Here is a 17,649-nt window from a genome sequence, read left to right as displayed (position 1 = left end):
CTTTTGACACCGACAACTAGTTTTAGTCTGTTCCCAGTAGAAGGAGAGAGAAGAGCCTAGAGCAAAGCTGCTCCCTTTGAAACCATGGTCGCGGAAGGTCAGAAAGAGTCACTCACATTGTCACCTGCGGCATGGGGTAGCCTAGCATTGAAAACTCATCCAAAAAGGGAGAGCACTAAAGAGTGTTCTGCGAAGTCCAAGTCATTCCAGCCCCTCGTCCAAGGGCAAGCTACTGCATGGGGTGGGTGGGTGGGGATCAGGAGCTCTGTGAGTCAAAAAGTCATCTCCTTGGAGTTGGTTAAAGGGCTTTCCTATCCGCTGCAATCTCTACCCCTAACATATCAAGGCCAAAGAGAGCAAAGCAAATCCACTCCTGTAGCTGCGTTCATCTCTTGGCATGCCCACGTGGTGATGACCTCTTCCCCTCCCTCAGAGTGAAGAAGGTATTTTGGATCAAAATTAGTCATTGTGATGTTGTGATGTCTCCCTGATGGCAGGAAACCCTGCTATTGCTTTGGGAGAGTGAGTCAGGCAGCAGTGAAGGCTGTCAGCAGAGAGACAAAGAGGGCCTCTAGTCTGACGCTCTAGAACTGGGTGGAGGCTTAGCGCTTCTTTGTAAGAATGATCTGTCTTCCCAAGAAGTGTGTGAAGAGTTGGCCCTTTGCCTGTAAAACAAAGAAACAGATTAAAGAAATAAAGCGATTTCTGACTGTGGTGGGTGTGAAGAAACAAGCACTTTCACAAACTGTCGTTGGAAATACACATCACGTCAAGCACAACTGTTTTATAGAGAAATCTGGTGAGAACGCATCAAAATCAAAGTGCTCTTGGTTTTAGAAACAGCCTAGTGAAATAGTCAGAGATGTGCATGGTATTTCTGGAACAAGGATGCTTATCGCAGCAGTGTTTGGGACAGAAGATTTGAGCAATGTGGGTGTTTCGTAGTGGAGAAATACTCTAAGACTCTGTAGATATTTGTATAGAATGATGCTTACTAGTCGGTAAAAGGCTTTTTTATTTTTTTGGATATGAGTCCCACTCTGCATTTTCTCAAAAAGACACAGCAGGACCCCTGTTTGAATGAATTCACACGGAAAGGTGACTGACTACAGGGAAGGGTTGAAAGACTGCTCAGGAAGTTGGGTACAAGATGACTGCAGGGACCGCGACACTCAGGAACCAGGACTCAGGTGGCCTTGGGACTTTTTCTTCCTCTTGTCTCTGTGACTACTCCATTTCTAAACTCACATTCTTCCTGGGGAGAGTTTCTTCCTCCCAGCTTCAGTGTGAAAAATTCTTGCGTGGCTTGGCTGGGATCACACACATACTTTCAGATCTGTCATTGTCACCGGATCTACACAACCTCTAATGATGAGACAATCTTGAGTCAGACATCGTTATGGATGGAATATTTGTGTCTCCCCAAGTTCACCTGTTAAAATCCTAACCCCGCAACGTACCGTTGTTGGGAGGTGACAGAGGCCTGGGGTTAGTGACCCGGGTCATTGCTGTCTTTCCACCATGTGAGAATACACAAGGCCCCTGCAGTCTAAAAAGAGAGCCCTTACCAGTAATCGACCAAACTGGCACCTTGATCCTGAACTTCTAGTCTTCAGAACAATGAGAAAGTTCTGCTGTTTACAAGTCACTTGGCCCATGCCGTTTTGTTATGAGAATCCGAACAAAATACCAGTTTGCTATGCCAGAGTACTTAAAACAAAGTACTTGTGGAGATATCTGTCCTTAACTGCTGTGCTCAGAAGGGGCCATTTGAACCCAAAGGGAGGACTGGAGTGGATGAAAGACTAGTCAGGGCCACAGGACCTGCTGGGACCCACGGGGCCCAAGGTATCTGCCTCAGTTTCAGTTGATAATGCTATTTGTTAATACTTTCCACAACAGTTGGACTTGGTCTTTTTGTTAGGTTAAAGATCAACTTAGTCTTACTTTATCACACGCAAAGGGATTCTTTTGTGATCACGTGGTTGGGATAAGCTGGATGGGGCTTGAACTCTTGGAGTTGTATATGACCACCTCCAGCCAGCCACACGTGTACGAGGGACCAGACTGAACGAGGGGCTGCAGTACCGACAAAAGACTTGTATCTTCCAAAAAGCTCAGGGGACAAGAACTGTTTGCTATCATTACAAGGAAATCTAGCAGAGCATTCCTAAAATACAAATTTCTCTCTAGCCAGAAAGTAGCCTGCATCATGCGAGCTTGAGAGATGTCCTATTTGAACCATGCAGTTTAGGAGAGAGAGAAAGAAATAGAACGCAACTCTTATAACAAGTGATCACACGGTAAAACGCTCTGATTCACGCAGGAAGTATTCTGAAATAAGCAGTGACGCTGTGTTTACGGAGGAAATACAGGGGATGCCGCTCTATGGCCTCTGGGAGTTCCAGGCCTCGGCAGAAGATAGATTGAAAATAGACTCAGATTTTATTTACGAAGAGAGTAGTAGGTATGTGGGGATTTCTAGCTAGGGACAGCTTAAAAACAAGTCTTACAAAAAGGGACTTTCGTCACTCCGTTCTGCTCATGAACAGGCAAAATTCCAGAGCTCTCCTAAGTTCCCCGTGCAATGTAAGACTTCCTTTTGAGAACCGCTTTACTTGCTCAATACCATTTCCCACATGGTTTGGATACGAGACCTTAACTCTTTACTCTTAACTATTTGCAGAAATTTCCTTCCAAATACAAATCGTGGTGAAGCCCGACAAACCCCGGGAGATGTGAGAAGCTGAACCCTGCACTGCCGCTGCCTCACAGCCTTTTGGACCCACACTACGTGCTTTTGCCCTGGCTCCCGTTGAGGTGAAAGAGCATGGAAATCCAAAGGCCCAAAATCCCGAGGCTGTGGCTCTGTGCCTGATGTTTCACAGAACCTCGGGAAGATCGGGATTTTTGCACCTGGTTTGTTTTCCCCATCAACTCTCGCAGTTCGGTAAAGCTGCCCTCTTCCTCCAGAAAATGAACAGAAAGGCAAAGCTCAAACTCTCCTAGACTCTTGAGTGAAGGTGGGGGTGCTAATTCACTTTGCAGGAGAGTAACCGCGTAGGAAAAAATACGCTCTCTGGGATATGTAGCTCTTTAGTCTTTAAATATCAGATTCATTCACTGGATAGAAAATAATAATCTTACGAATAGAATCAACAAATCTATGTCCCATTGCTTGGAAGCTAGGTATCGTGGATTTTAGGTGCTAAATTGTACATGTTTATTTTTAGAATTTAGAAAAATGACTAGGGTAAGTGCTGTTTACAGTGACTCTGGACGAGCATTTTATATGAGTAAAATCTATGCATAAAACTTGTATTTCCAAAAGGGAGAACCCTGTCTCCTACCCATGTCTCTAAGGAGAGAGACTTTCTCCTGGCAAGTTGTCACTAATGCGGCTGAAATTAGATTTTGAAATTTTGGATCTTAAACCATCAGCGTGCAAGGTAATCGCAGCTCAGAGTCAAGTTCTTGTGCTGGGAATGAGGCTTCTTCCCCCAGAGGTCCTCGGGCAATGTAACAGGTTTTATCTGGGCTCCTTTCTGGACCTGTGCACAAGGCCGCAATTAAAACCTGTCCTTCCTCCGTCAAGGTGCCTCGTCCCACCCTCGTTTCTGGAACGGTTGAGCAGGGTAACATCAAGTGGGCAAGAAAAAAGGAACCTGCAACTTGGAAGAGAGAAACCAAGTGGGTGCTTCTTTGCCGGCAGGATGTCAGTAATTGAAAGGGCAAAGGAATCACGGCGGCGAGGGAGCGGGGCGATGCTGTAATCTCCTGATGAAAATAGAAGCCATAGACACAAAGTTACAAAGACTACCAGGGCTCCACTGCACTAAGTGTGTGTTTTGTTAAAGAAAACACTGAAACCACAGAACTGTGCGTTTCACACCAAGAACCTCTTACTGTTGTCCTCACCCCTGTTCTGCGTTTGCAGTGAACTCGTCTTTCTGCATGCTGGGTGGCAGGGCTCCCCGCGAGGCCGAGAGCTCCGGGATCTCACCAGGAATCTCACTGCAATGGAGGTGGTCAGAACAGAGTCGGGGCTGTGTTCTAGTTCAGTCCCTCCCGCAAGCTGGTGTTGCTCTTGGCAGTGAAAACTGCTGGGGCAAAGGAGTGCGAGGGAGGCTGGTGGCCTGGAGCAGTGTCTGGGTTACCCCTCAAAGCTGCCTCTAGAGCCAGGGGGTGGGGACTGCTCTGCCCGCGACTCCACTGCACCCCACCCCTTCATCTTTGAATTGCTCTTTTGCAAAGCAGCAGTTCACACTCCAGTTAAGTGTTACTCCCTGCTGGCTCCATTGGCCAATTCAGACTGCTGCGGACTAACGCCAACAGCTCACTGCGTGGGTCCTTCTTTATTTGTACCCACCCCATACAGCCGGTCGTCCTGGAAAGGTGTGTGTGTGGCTATGACTCTAGAGCAGGACTGAATTTCAGCAACTGTTCAGCTCTGTACTCTCACAGATGGGCCATCTGGTCAGCTTCTGCCGAAGCCTTTCTTGTCTGGCAGCTCACATCAGAACCGAGCCTAGAATCTGGACCTCAGACATTACAATCTAATGGAAACTACTTTAGGAAAGGCAATATTGTCGGTGCTCCAGAGTGAGGTGACTTGTACATTTTCCTTCGCACAAAGATCAAAGATAAAGACACCGAGGTGTAGATAGCTTTCTTCTCTCACCACATAGTGACCAAGGAACGAGGCTCAGGCCAGTGTGGCATGCTGGCACATACCTGCAAACCCAGTGCTATGGGAGGCTGAGGCAGGAGGGCTGAAAGTTCAGTCCCAGCCTGGGCAACTGAGGAAGACCCCGTCTCAAAATAAAAATGAAAATGGCTGGTATGCAGCTCAGTGTGGAAACTCTGGGATCCATTTCGGGTTACACCCCCGGCCCCATCAGGCTTTCAGAAGAAGAGCAATCAAAATGTACTCTAACAAGGGAAGTTAGACTTCTTTTTCCTTCATCATCTTGGTAAATTAGCATCATTGTTGACTTAGATATTTGTTCATTATTCTTACAACATTTCTATGGATTTTAAGGTCATAGAAAGTGGAGTAAGTTATTCAGCACAAATTCTCCCCAGGAATGGAATAACAAGACATAGTTGGATCTCACAGGCTAAGGAAACTATTTAGTGAACAACCCTGTAGGCTGAAGACTAATGGAGCAAGCTTGATGATGTTCTGTTTGGAGCTAATTGGTAATAATGATACACAGAGATGTTCACTTGGCAAAAATTCATTTGCTGTACATTTAGGGTTTGGGCACTTTCCTGTATGTAACACCGCAATGTAAAGTTTTTTTAAAAATGCAAAAAATAGGGACAATCTGTGTTCTCAAGAAACTTCTATTTTAGTGCAACTGTCCTATAATATTTATAGCAAAAGAACTTTTGAGAGCGTACTGAACCCTGAAAAGTTCACGTGGATGATTTGGCAGGGCCAAGAGTAGGAGCTAGTTGTCCTGCTTTGATAAGCTCTCTGCTCTGGTTCTTGTCTCAGCAGTGTCATTCTGTGAAGGGCCCCCTTTGAAGAAGACTGCTGAGGAAAATGTGCCATTTTTATCCTTGGTTGGCCTTGTTCTAGTCTTCCCATGCTGTAAACTGAAACTCAGTCTTTCTTTGGATTAACTAAATGTAAAGTTTTGAAATTTAATGGTGGCATCTCATCTCAACAAAGTCTATCTGATGGGAGCAGAACGGGTGCTCCAGTACCTGGATGGGGGAGCACATGTCCACCATTACTATCCTCCTTCATCTGAAATTATGGATATGTATCTATCTATCTATCTAACTACCTGTCATCTCTCATCTATCAGACATTTTCCTTAACATTTCTGAAGTTAACTAAAGCGAGTGTGTGGGAAATAGTGACTCTTTCTTATAGTGCTGGGGATGGATCCCAGAACCTCAGCAATGCCAGGCAAGCACTCTACCACTTCGCTGAAGCCACACCTCCAGCCCTGGGAGGTGCCCTCTTCTTAGAACAAGTCCCACTGTCCTGCTCTCACCGGGACGTCCCTCCCTAAGACGTCTGCACATCTAGTTGCGGCTTTCTACTGAGAGCATGTGCACCAAAGGCTCCTGCAGGGCTTCGAGGCAGGCAAGCAGAGACCATGAGGGCGGCAAGTCAGGCAGCTGCATGGGGGACTAACTGGCCAGCTTCTTTGCCACCTCTTGGGTCATCCCTCCCCGGCTTCACAGTTCACGTCCTTTGCTTCTAGAAACTTCCTAGAAACACATGGACTCCCAGGGCCCTCTGCCTTCCCAGAAGGACACAAGACTACGCTCCCTTCTCCGGAGACCACCCTCCCTTCTCCGTCCCTTCTCCTTCTCCTCGGTGCTCTCGGGTGTGGCCCTCACCCTCAGTCCTTACGTGGCAATCCCTGCAGTCTCTCCTCTACCTCAACCCAATTTCACATTCTTCGGCCAGTCTCTTCCACGGCATCTATTTCTACCCGTATGCTAATGACTCACTATTTTTATCTCCTGCCAAGATAAGTCTGCAGTGCCAAGGTGCAGGCTCCTAATGGCCTGCCAGAAATCCCCACGGTTATCCCACAGGTCCTCCCAAGTCGGTATGTACAAAGGTAGCTGCTATCTCTTCCTGCTGGACAGTTTCTGTCTTTTGTGCCCTTATCTCAGTAATGGCTGATCCATCTATGAAATGCCTCAGCCAGAAACTGTGAGTCATAGGATTCTCTTCTCTTCCTCTCATCAACCAGCGGTCAGTTATCTATTAATCACCAAAAGGAATGAGTAATATTGCTTATTTCATGACATTCTGAGGAAAATAAGGAAGCTATGAAAGTCACTTATACGGTGCTTGAATGGTAGTAAAGGAATTATTGCCCTGAGTGTCAGTGTATTATCACTACGACTGGAACCCCTTTGATCAGGCAGATGGATGGATAGATACACGGAGATGACAGACAGACTGACGACACTCAGGTGTCTGTCATTTTACATTAGTCATTCGCACAAAAGTATTTATAATGTGCTGCTGTGTCCTAGACACTCTTGTAGGTTCTAAGGATGCTATATTGAACGAGACAAAGGATTCTCCTGGAATTTCTCCCTTATATTTTAGTGAAGAGAGACAAGCAGTACATAATAAGTGATTTATCATGTAGTCATAAATCCTATGAAGAAAATAACATAGGATAAGAGGGACAAAAGATGTAAGATACTATCTCTGATAAGGTAACATTTAACAAAAGATCTGAAGGAGCTGGGCATGGTGGTGCATGCCTGTAATCTCAGCACCGGGGAGGCTGAGGCAGGAGGATTGCTGTGAATTCAAGGCCAGCCTGGGCTCCATAGTGAGTTCAGGACCAGCCTAGCTACGTAGAGAGACCCTGTCTCAAAAATATAAGACATAAAAACAAAGACGGATCTGAGAGTGCAAGTATCTCATTGCATCCTGTTTATAATCATTTAAATCAGGTGTAATTGTACCCACTTCACAGCCAAGAATGAGGTTCATAAACCTTAAAATTAAATTTTTTGTCCACTGGGCTTCAGTGTATTTCTGGAGTTCCAAGCTCAGCCCAGTCTGTGGTGCCTCTGTCTTGGCCTCAGTCAGCTGCCCTGCCTGTCTCATCTGGATATTACAACAGCCTCCTAGAGGCCTTCGCATCCCTGGATTATCTGCCTCTCAGGGTCTGAGCTCCCTCAGAACCACTGTCTGTGACACAGGCAGGTGGCATCAATTTCTCCCTGGAAGTCCTCTGTGGCTTCCCCTGCTCTGGACCCAGAGGGGCAGGGACACCCCTTCCCGCACGCCAGGCCCCTCCCCGCACATCTGCCCCCTCTCACGGTGCCTGCACGAGGGGCTCTACCTGCTCCCCACTCCGCTTCCTCTGTCCTTGGGATGGACGTAGCTGTGGGCGCTGTTTTCTCAATGTCCCGGCTCTGGGTGGCGGCGGGTTCTGTCCCAACTTCTGCAGCTTGAAACCTCTCCTGGCCCCGTCTGCTCTGGGTGTGCATTGTGCTTCAGCCCCCACTGGTACTGCCAAGAACGCTCTGAAGTCGAGGAGGGCAGGTCTGTCCTTCTCCTGAGGATCCTACATACCGAATATAAAGAAACGCTAAGCGTTACAAAAGTGTGACGTAATTTGAGTTCTCACACACACACACACACACACACACACACACACACACTCACTCCTAGACACACATGAGGTTTATGAGGTTTACTAGTATCTGGGAATGAACGAATGTGTCTTACTGTGTGGAACAAACAGCACTTCCCTTGCTACCTTCCCACAGAAGGGAGCACAGGCTGTCTGCAATTGTCTAACATCCTTGGCATTTCTGAGAAGGGGTCGCTTGAGCGCAACGTTTTTGTTTATCCGGGAAGTAAGAAGCACACTGCCGCAAGGCCTCATTCTGCAGGAGCACCTGTGGCCATGAAGCCCACTTGCTGAGAGCTGCCGGAGGCCAGTGAGGCCCTCAGCCCTGGAGCCGCGGGAGCACAGAGAGGGAGGCGCCAGAGGCCTTGGCCCTCTTCTTGGTTCTCCACTGGTCTGCCATAGGCAGATAGCTATATCCACTTAGGGTGTAGAGCAGCTTCTGTTTTACTTCCTGGAATATGAAAGTCATGTGAACACATGACAGAAAAATGGGATAGCGGAGATAAGTATAAAAATGGAACATCGCTCAGGAAATGGACTGAGATCGAGGGAGCTGTTCAAATTAGAATTCCGGTGAGTTAGAAGTGTCTTGAATCATTTCAAGGCCAGTTCCTCAAAAGAAATCGTTCCTATCGAGATGCAGTGTAATCACTTTTGGAACCATTACCCTTCACTTGAATTCTGAGCATTCGGGATAGCTTTGCCACTAACACGCAAAAACTCAGATTTTTTTCAAAAGTAGTGTTTAACAATTTAAAAAAATATTTGGAGTGGTTGTTTTCTTTCTGTCCTCTTTTATTTAAAAACTACACCCGAATTCATTTCAAAGTGAAGTGCTCTGACCCAGTATAAATAGAGGACACAGAATAAAAGACTCTTTCATTCTGGAGCCAGGCAACAAAATGTCATGACCTTTGTCCTAAGAGTTTGATTTTTCAGTAAAATTTCTTTATAGAGTTTTCTAGCAGTCAAGTGTTTGGAACATTAAATGTGGGAAAATTTTACTTGAGTGCAACATTGCTTTCTAGGATATGATCCAAGACATTTAAAATGAATGTTGAATAGGGCTTTTATAAGAACGTTCCACCGAGTACTGCTAGAGCCACAGTAGATTTTCCTGAAGCACAGAACCGCATCCTGCTCTGTTCCCTCACCACTGCAGTGCAGAAGGCCCCGACAGATTTCTGTTTAACTGCACTTAACTGAACATGTTGTTAGTCTTTTATAAAGAAATGTACTGCCACACTGCACTTTATTGTTATGCAAGTGGTGTTTCTTTACATAATTTGACATGTTCACAAGCTCAGGCAACAAGGAGTATGTCATGGAGCACCAGAACATCTGGATCTCCAGCCACCCCCTCCCCCAAGAACATCTGGCTTAGGCAGCATTTGAGGGACTGAGCGCTAGAACCTTCCATGGATGACTGTGGATCTTATTAGACTCCAGACCGACTTCCTCTTTGACTCTAGTGACTGGAACCCAATATGAAAGCAGGGAATGAATATTTGGAGTTAACTCTTCACATAGATTTCCCATTTATGGGACATAAAACCCAACACCCACAACTTAACGAAGGAGAGATTTGGTTCAGTCCACGGGCAGCTGGCTGCAAGGCAGGAACATCGTGGTGGAAAGGCTCGGAGGAGCAAAGCTGTCAGTTCTTGGATGCAGGAAAGCACAGCAGCACCGCAGAAAAAGGAGCACGAGAAAAGACATTATTCCCAGGATCATGCATCCACGACCCACTCACACACACCCAGAAAAGTGCTGCACCAATCCCTGCTGAGTGACTCCCAGTCCAACCAAAGGGACACAGTCACCACCACGCCTGTCGAGTTAACCATCGCACCCCTCTGCCAAACAGGATCTTTGATTCTAACTGCCTCAAGAAAACCCCCAGGAGATCCCAGTTGGGTTGAGTACGCCCGAACGAGGGCGGCTGTTTTAAACATAAATTCCCACCCCGAAACGGTCAGCCTTGAACAAGGCAGCCAGCTTTTCTGAGCCTCGGTTATATCGACTGTTAAGCGGGGAGAAGACTAACTCGCCTCGATGTAGCTCAGTGCCTGCTTAGCGCGTGCCATTCTCGGGTCTCGACCCGCGGCACAAAACCGAAACAGAATCTGCCTCAAAGATTAGAAAGCGATAATGCAGCTTTAGTAGGCATCTGGAACACAGCTTTTTATTATAAAAATATTTATTAATTATCTCAGAATTCAGGAGTCCTGTGCTTGCCCCCAGCTTCCCTTATGAGACCATGGGCTGCTTTCAAGACCTGCATTTATAATAATTCATTTCCGTCCAAATTCCCAAGATCTAGCAGAACCACCAAGGCCAGATACCCTGAAAATGTTAGCTCAATGGATCCGTTTCCAAATGTCGCACACACATTTCTTGTTAATTTTCATAGCTTAGTTTAGGGTGGGAAAAGTCCCTTTCTTCAAACACTAAAAGACTTGAGGCTACACCTGGTACTGGATTTTTTTGTTTTTGTTTTTTTCAGACAGCTTCTCACTATGTAGTTGAGACTGACCTGGAACTCATTATGTAGCCCAGGCTGGTCTCGAACTCACAGTGATCCTCCTGCCTCAGCCTTCCGAGTGCTGGGATTACAGGTGTGCGCCACCACACCAGCCCTCTGGTACTAGATTTTGAATCCACAGGTTTTTCCATGTTTGATCTTCTGCCTTGAAAATGGGTTAATTTCTCTTCCTACTCCAAGGCCATGAACCTTGGGTACCTCAGTGAAAGGCAGTTGGTTTAGCAGCTTTCCTTGGCATCCACTGGCAGACCTTCCTGACACTGCTGGGTTTCTATGCAGATTTAGTCTAATGAAAAATGGACCTAAACTTACCCAATAAGCTGAATAACAGTGGAAGCCGAGGACTCACCATACAGAATAGTCAGTCTTGACAACCTCCATCGGCTTTGAGGACGAGGGGGAGAGGTAGCTTTGGACGAGGAAAGAACAGTGTGCATTTATTCAGAGCCAGAAAACCTAAGGGTCACTTTTCACTTTACAGTTTGGGTGAGCATGAGCTAGTCACCTGACAATACATAGATTTTCCAGTTCATTCTGTGCGTAATGGAGATAATGATTCGTACCTCAAAAGGCTACTGGAAGGTTAAGATAGTGTACAGAATATGGTACTTGGTCTCATTAAAATTATCATCAATCGTTGTCAAGTATGAAATCAACTAACAACCTAGAATTTCTGACTCTCACTATGGCAGCAAGCAGAGGAACATTGGTTGTAAGTCCATCCACATTTAACAAAACCTAATACATATACAAAAATACAAGCCTATCAAATATTTCAAGCCCATTTATTTTACTGCAAAAGTATACTTTGCAAAATAAAACGATTGGATTCCATTAAATAAAAGTGAAAGTGGAGGTTATTAAAATCAAATTCAACTTACAAAAATTGTTATCATACATACCTTTTCAGTTTAAAAAGATCACTGAATCAGGATTTGTGGAGGACGTGGACTGGAGCACGGCGGTGGACCTATGGCACATATGATATGGTTTTTTTTGAGTCAAAAGATGCTATGTATGAGTTGTTTTTTCAAAACTAAAACCTCAGTATTCAGGTTTATTTGCAGTGTTGGCACTTTGCAATAAATAAGTGCGTTTGGGGTTGTACTTTGGGCACTCAGTCTCTAAAAGGTTTGCCGTCACTGGCCTAGAGAGTTAGGCAACGTTTTTTTTTTTTTCTGGTACTGGGGATCGAACTCGGGACCTTTGCATTTGCAAGGCAGCTGGTAGAAGCAATGAGCTACGTCCCCACCCTGGCAATTTTTTTCAAGAATGTTTCAGCCGGTGATGGCGAACCTTTCAGAGACCGGAGCCCAAAGTGCTCGTGACATCCCTGGAGTCATGTCACCATTGCTACTGTTTTCCAAGCATCTGCGAGGCCCCTACATGCGCTGTTACCTGATGCTGCCACCCAGGAGGTGCTGGAGCCATGCTGGGGTGACGTGGTACACGTGCCAGCAGCCATTGGCAAAAAGTTTGTTTTTGTTGTTGCTGTGTAGCCTTGCTATGCAGTCCAGGCTGGCTTTGAATGCTCAGTGATTCTTCTGCCTCAGCCTCCCAAGTGCTGAGATTATAAACCTGCATCACTGCCTGACCCATCTGTATATTTCTGTATTAAATCCCAACTACCATGTTCTGGTTCCACAAATAAAAACGCACTAGTGTTCATCATTGACTTAAAAAAAAATCAGCTTTTTTTTTTTAAGAGTAGGAAAAATTTATTAAGGGAAAGAAAGCTTTAGTCTAAGAGAGACAGAAGAGGCACCAGAAATTGGGTTTCTGCCTCACTCCACTTCTCCAAGATGAATGGGCAAATGTCTTTTTTGGGGAGTACCAGGGATTGAACTCAGGTCCTTGTGCTTGCAAGGCAGGCAGTGGAACCACTTGAGCTACATCCTCGGCAAAAATCAGCTCTTTTGAAGTAAAATCTCTATATACCAATTTTGGGATATAATTCAGGGAGGTATGAGAAATGTATAAAGTCATGTGTCTGTCCCCATAATCATGACGTATTGTTATTCCAGCACCCACAAAGACTCCCGTGTGTCCGTTTTAATTATTTCTACCTCCCTGCTTATTACCTCTAGCAAGCATGTCTGCCTTTTAGCTGTGACAGCTTTATTCTTCTGGAGTTTCATTTAGATGGAGCCCCACAGCGCCTAGCTTTTCTGCCCGGCACAGTGCATTTGAGATTCCCCACGCACTCTCACGTAGTTCACTCCTGCGTGATGCCTTGCAGCACTACATTCATGGATGGAGCATTCTGTTTAGCCCTCCACCAACTTGTGGACATTTGGAAGGCTTCTAGCTTGAGTTATTGTACAGAAAGCTGCTACAAGCATTGACATTCCAGACTCAGTGCAAAAATCTATTTTCATTTCACTCGGATTAATACCTAGGCTTGGGCCCGTGGATCAGATGATATCATCAGGGTAACTTTACTTTATAAGAAACTGCCGGAGCTTTTCAAGGTGGCGGGACCACTTTGGCTGCCCAGCAGCACTGTTACTGAAAGCTCCAAGCTTTTCACTTCCTCACTGACAGTGGTTACTCTTTGCTTCTTGGTTGTAGGTACCTTAGTGAACGCAAGTGGTGTCTCTTTGTGATTTTGATTTGCATTCTACCGACAGCTAATGATGTTGGTAGAGTGCCTACTCAAACCCTTTGCCAACTTTTAAAAACTGGATTATTTTCTTACTCATGCGTTGAAAGAATGTTGTGCATCTGGGTGGTTGAACTTTCTCAAATACACATTTTACAAATATTTTCTCCTCATTGGGTCTTTTCCCCATAATTTGAAGTCATCCTGAATACCTTTCATTCTTTCTTACTGTCCACCCAATCCTCCTGGCTCTACCTTAAAATGCATCCAGAATCCAACACTTCTCGGCGTCTCCCCTGCTTCCGTCCTGGACCATCAGCCCTCCGTGGGTTGCTGCAGCAACCTCTTCCCTCTTCTGCCGGCTTCTGCCCTCGTTCATCTATCCTATCCCAGACACAGCATCCTGCACAGCCCTTTGAACCAGAAATCAAATCCGGTCCCTTTTCCACTCAAGAGCCTCTGGAGGCTCCCTCGCTCTAAGTTGAGAGTGACACAGCTAAGTGAAAAGTCCATTTATAGTGTTTTGAAATCGGATTTGACAGTAGAGTAGAATGCATTCTTTTCATTAAGTAAAATATGAAAGATGTCAAATATGGCTTGAAAAAAATTCTAGCCCGGATTACCATTGAAATTCTAGACATTTTATGGAGCAAACACTAACTTTTCTAGGGCTGCCCATCTTTCAGAGAAGAGTTACTAGTGGAATAGCCACTGAAACAGAGGCCTAGAGCTCGCTACCTCTTGTTGGTTCAAAGTTGGCTTAGCCAAGAGGAGGGATACTAGGGTGAGGCACTGGGGGCTGCCACTGACAGGCTTGTCGCTGGGGTGCCAAACATTTTCACTTGTTTCAGGTTGAGCCTGACAATTCTTCATGCCCATGTAATATGTTAAGTGAAATTCCACCATGATCACGACAATAAAGAGATGTTAGAATCGAGTCAGGCATAAAAAACCTCCCAGCTAAGTGTTTAGGAATTGTCATTTCTGCCAGAAATGACCATTTCAAGTCAGCACGAATGATTTACAATGTCCCCAGTAGAATATATTTTCATTTTTACTATATAGCCAGATGGTAATAAGGATAAGGCTACTCAGGGCAACAATTTTAAAGCAAGTTGTAGAATCTATTTGTGTCTAGCATAGGAACTAGACGCACAGATGTGAAGGTCAGGAAATACAAGGCACAAACAAATCTTTCCTTGAGTCCCATGTGAAGAAACAGGATTTCCATGGTTATTTTTAAATAGGACTAGAAGATTTTTAAATTGAGGGACAAATTAAATTTTATGTTCCCTCTAGGGAAATTACTCGACTTCTGGGAAATAGCAATTTTGCTTGATTTTTTTTACGTTGATAAATTGAATGACTGTGAACTGTGATATAAAAACTGAAATCCAAAACCCACATTGCCCTATGAGTTTCTCAGCTAAAGTGCTCTAAAGTTAATAAAGTTTTAAGCCAGACTTTTTTTTTTAAATCACAGAATCAGGACTCAAGTCATGTATTTAAATACGAAAAAGAAATTAATAATAGCTGCACATAAACATTGTTCTGGGATGTTGAACCCATTTGCTAAATTTCTAAATATTTTATTCCAGAGTGAGGAATGTGAGTGTTTCTACTAGAAATATTTCAGGTTGGTCTGCGTTACTATGAAAATAAAGAGAAAGTCATAATGTACTCTCAAAAAAATATTGTGCAGGTATTTGGTATCTGCTGTCTGTTTTGTGGACCAAGGAGAACAAAACTAACACCTTGTGGACGCAGGGCTGGAAAGTGAAAATATGTGGGAGTGAGAATAAAAACACAGCTGAGGCCGCACTGAAAGCCACCCAACGCCACACACGCACGCCACCCTCCTCTCGGCCTGCTAACATTCTACGCACAAGGTGTTCTGTGCCCTCGTATCCCCGGGGTGTACTATGACCTTACCCTTCTGCACGCTTCGGCTTGGTCTGCAGTGCAGAGTATGAGGGAAGCCAGCGGAAGTTAATTTGGAATATATCAGGAATATATGGCCTTGAGACCTGCCCGGCCTCTTACAAGGTCCAAGCCACGAAAACGTCTTTCGAAGGATTTTATGAAAACTGCAGCCCTAGCCTGTGTCTTCTCCACGTAGGTTCATTTCAATGGTGGCTGCAACTTTGCCTCGGGAAAGCGAGCAGCCTCCGCTTCAGGCCTAAATAAGGCTTTGTCGTCACCATCGTCATCATCACCATCGCCGCCACCATTTATCGACTGCACGTTTGTGACACAGCACTAGCCCTGTTCTTCATGCCAGTCGCTTAGTGCTCATGAAACAAATCCCATGAGACACACGCTCCGTCTTCGCCTACAGATGAGAACACTAAGATTTGGAAAGGTTCAGTTAAGTGGGCGTCCCAAACGAATGTACAAGATGGGAATGTGTACCAGAGACATCCTTGTTCTGAGGTCTAAGCTCATAGCTTGCGTGTTGCTTTTTACTACGGTTGTCTTTTCAAAGGTTTCTGACCCTGGGACAGAGAAATGGGTCATTCCATTCACATGCCTCCCAGAAGCAAAAGCTCCAAAGAGCACAGCTGCTCAGAGTAAATGGTACAAGCAGAGCTCCTTACTCTCCTTTCAATGACCCATTCTGTGTTAGGCTTTCATCACCCTATGAGTAAAGTTGGAATTGTACAGTCCTCCGAGGCAAGGAGGCATTTTCAAGGTTTCACTCTACTTCCTGTGACTCTTTGCCTAGATCAGCTGCTATTGCTGACGGAGTCCTTATTGGCGTCATCCACAAGTTCCAACCCGCTCGATCTGGTGGTCAGCGTGGTGGCCCCGCGTTCACTTCAGCCTCTCTTCACGCGCTCTGGTCACGATTCCCTTGCTGTTCCTCCTCGCACTCCTATACTAGTCTCTTCCAGTGTCTGAATATTGGGCTGTCCTTAGAGCTTTTCTCCTTCTACCTTCACTTCCCAGGCGACTCATGCTTTATCATGACCTTAAATACCTATATATTGCCCCCCACCCTCGAAGTACTTGAGATTGAAAGCCCTGAACTACATATACCTCCAGCCTTTTAAATTTTGGGACAGGGTCTAAATTGCCCGGTTGGCCTCAGATTTGTAATCCTCCCACCAAAGTTTAAACCAATAACTTCACCTCCAGCCTCTTTCCTGAACTCCTTGCTAGTACAGCCAACAGTCTGTTCTTGGCTGCCTAAGAAGAAAAGCAGTCCAAAACCAAACTCCTGGTTTCTTCTTCCAAAGCTCCTCTTTTCACACTCTCCTCCATATCAGAGAATGACAACTCAATTCATACTCGTGTTCAGGCTAAAAGCTCTGGAGTCAATGTCCAAGCACTTCAGCCATTCTGGTTGGATTTGTCATTGCCTCTCAGCTTTCCAGACATCTGTCTGCTTCTTCTACCTTTGTGCTCCTCACTCTCTTCTCAATGGACAGACAGACTTATTCTCTCTCTCTCTTTTTTTGGTACCAGGGATCCAGCTTGGGAGTTGGGGTTTGCAAGGCAGGCGGAGGCTCCACTGAGCTAAATACCTGCCGACAGACTTATTCTTTAAAGCATAAATCAGATGGTGTCACTCTGCCCAAAAAGCCTCCCCACTTACTCGGACTTACTCGGAGCAAAAGGCAAAATCCACCCAGGGGCCCGCCAGACTCTACAATATTTTTCCTGCCTTGCTTCTCGTCACTTCCTGTTAATTTGGCCTAACTTGCTCTTCTCTGGCTGCTTTTGCCTTTCTGCAAATGGGTCAAACACCTAAGGGCCACTGCAGCTGCCCATTTCCTCTTCCTGGAACTGACTTCCTCTGCCCTCAAACCTTCCTCTTTCCTTCAAACCTTTGCTTCAAATGGGCCCCACTTAGAGGCCACCTTCCCAGCCCTTCCTGTTTCTCTGACCACATTTAATTTTTCTGCGTAGCACTTTTCACTATTTGACATATTTTATATTTTCTTGCATCATTTTCAACCTTCTGTTTGTTTAACCTAGAATTTAAGCTGCAGAATGGCAAGGTATAGGTACTGTTCCCTGCTGCTTCCTTGTCACCTAGAACCAGTCCTGAAACACAGTCCAACTCTTTGTGGAGGGAATGAACCTTAGAATTTGCGCTCTCTGGAATTTCAAATAGCATCATTGTTTTCCTGATAGGGCTGTGTCTTCCACCAAAACTTTAGGCTTATGGCCCATATGCCTTCCCCCTGTCTGTGCTGGCTCAATGGTGCTGTCAAGAACACAGGCTTTCTTATTATTTCTTCTCTGCCATCCTCAGTAATTAGTTGAGTCCTTAGGCTTGATTTCTTAGAGTCCCAAGAAAATTGCCACAGTGCCAGGTCACTTAGGGACAAAATAACATTTGTGAGAGTGAGAGTGGGAAG

General features: G+C 45.4%; 1 long non-coding RNA gene across 3 annotated transcripts in view; it reads right to left on the bottom strand.

Moving 5' to 3' along the window:
- Positions 1-248: 248 nt before the first annotated feature.
- Positions 249-17,649, bottom strand: part of LOC104859278 — a 28,079-nt gene continuing 10,678 nt past the window's right edge. The window contains exons 1-6 of one of the 3 annotated variants that reach the window (XR_779329.1): positions 15,215-15,329; positions 11,583-11,650; positions 10,993-11,089; positions 9,702-9,798; positions 7,842-8,066; positions 249-665 (exon numbers count right to left, since the gene is read on the bottom strand). This is a non-coding gene — a long non-coding RNA (uncharacterized LOC104859278). Of the gene's footprint in view, positions 666-7,841; positions 8,067-9,701; positions 9,799-10,992; positions 11,090-11,582; positions 11,651-15,214; positions 15,330-17,649 lie in introns of those variants that run through there. The other 2 variants (XR_779327.1, XR_779328.1) reach the window with 2 other exon arrangements.

Source organism: Fukomys damarensis, unplaced genomic scaffold, assembly GCF_012274545.1.
Source record: "Fukomys damarensis isolate Sample0158 unplaced genomic scaffold, DMR_v1.0_HiC HiC_scaffold_37, whole genome shotgun sequence".
NCBI lineage: Eukaryota > Metazoa > Chordata > Mammalia > Rodentia > Bathyergidae > Fukomys > Fukomys damarensis.
This window is presented reverse-complemented; position numbering and strand designations above follow the sequence as displayed.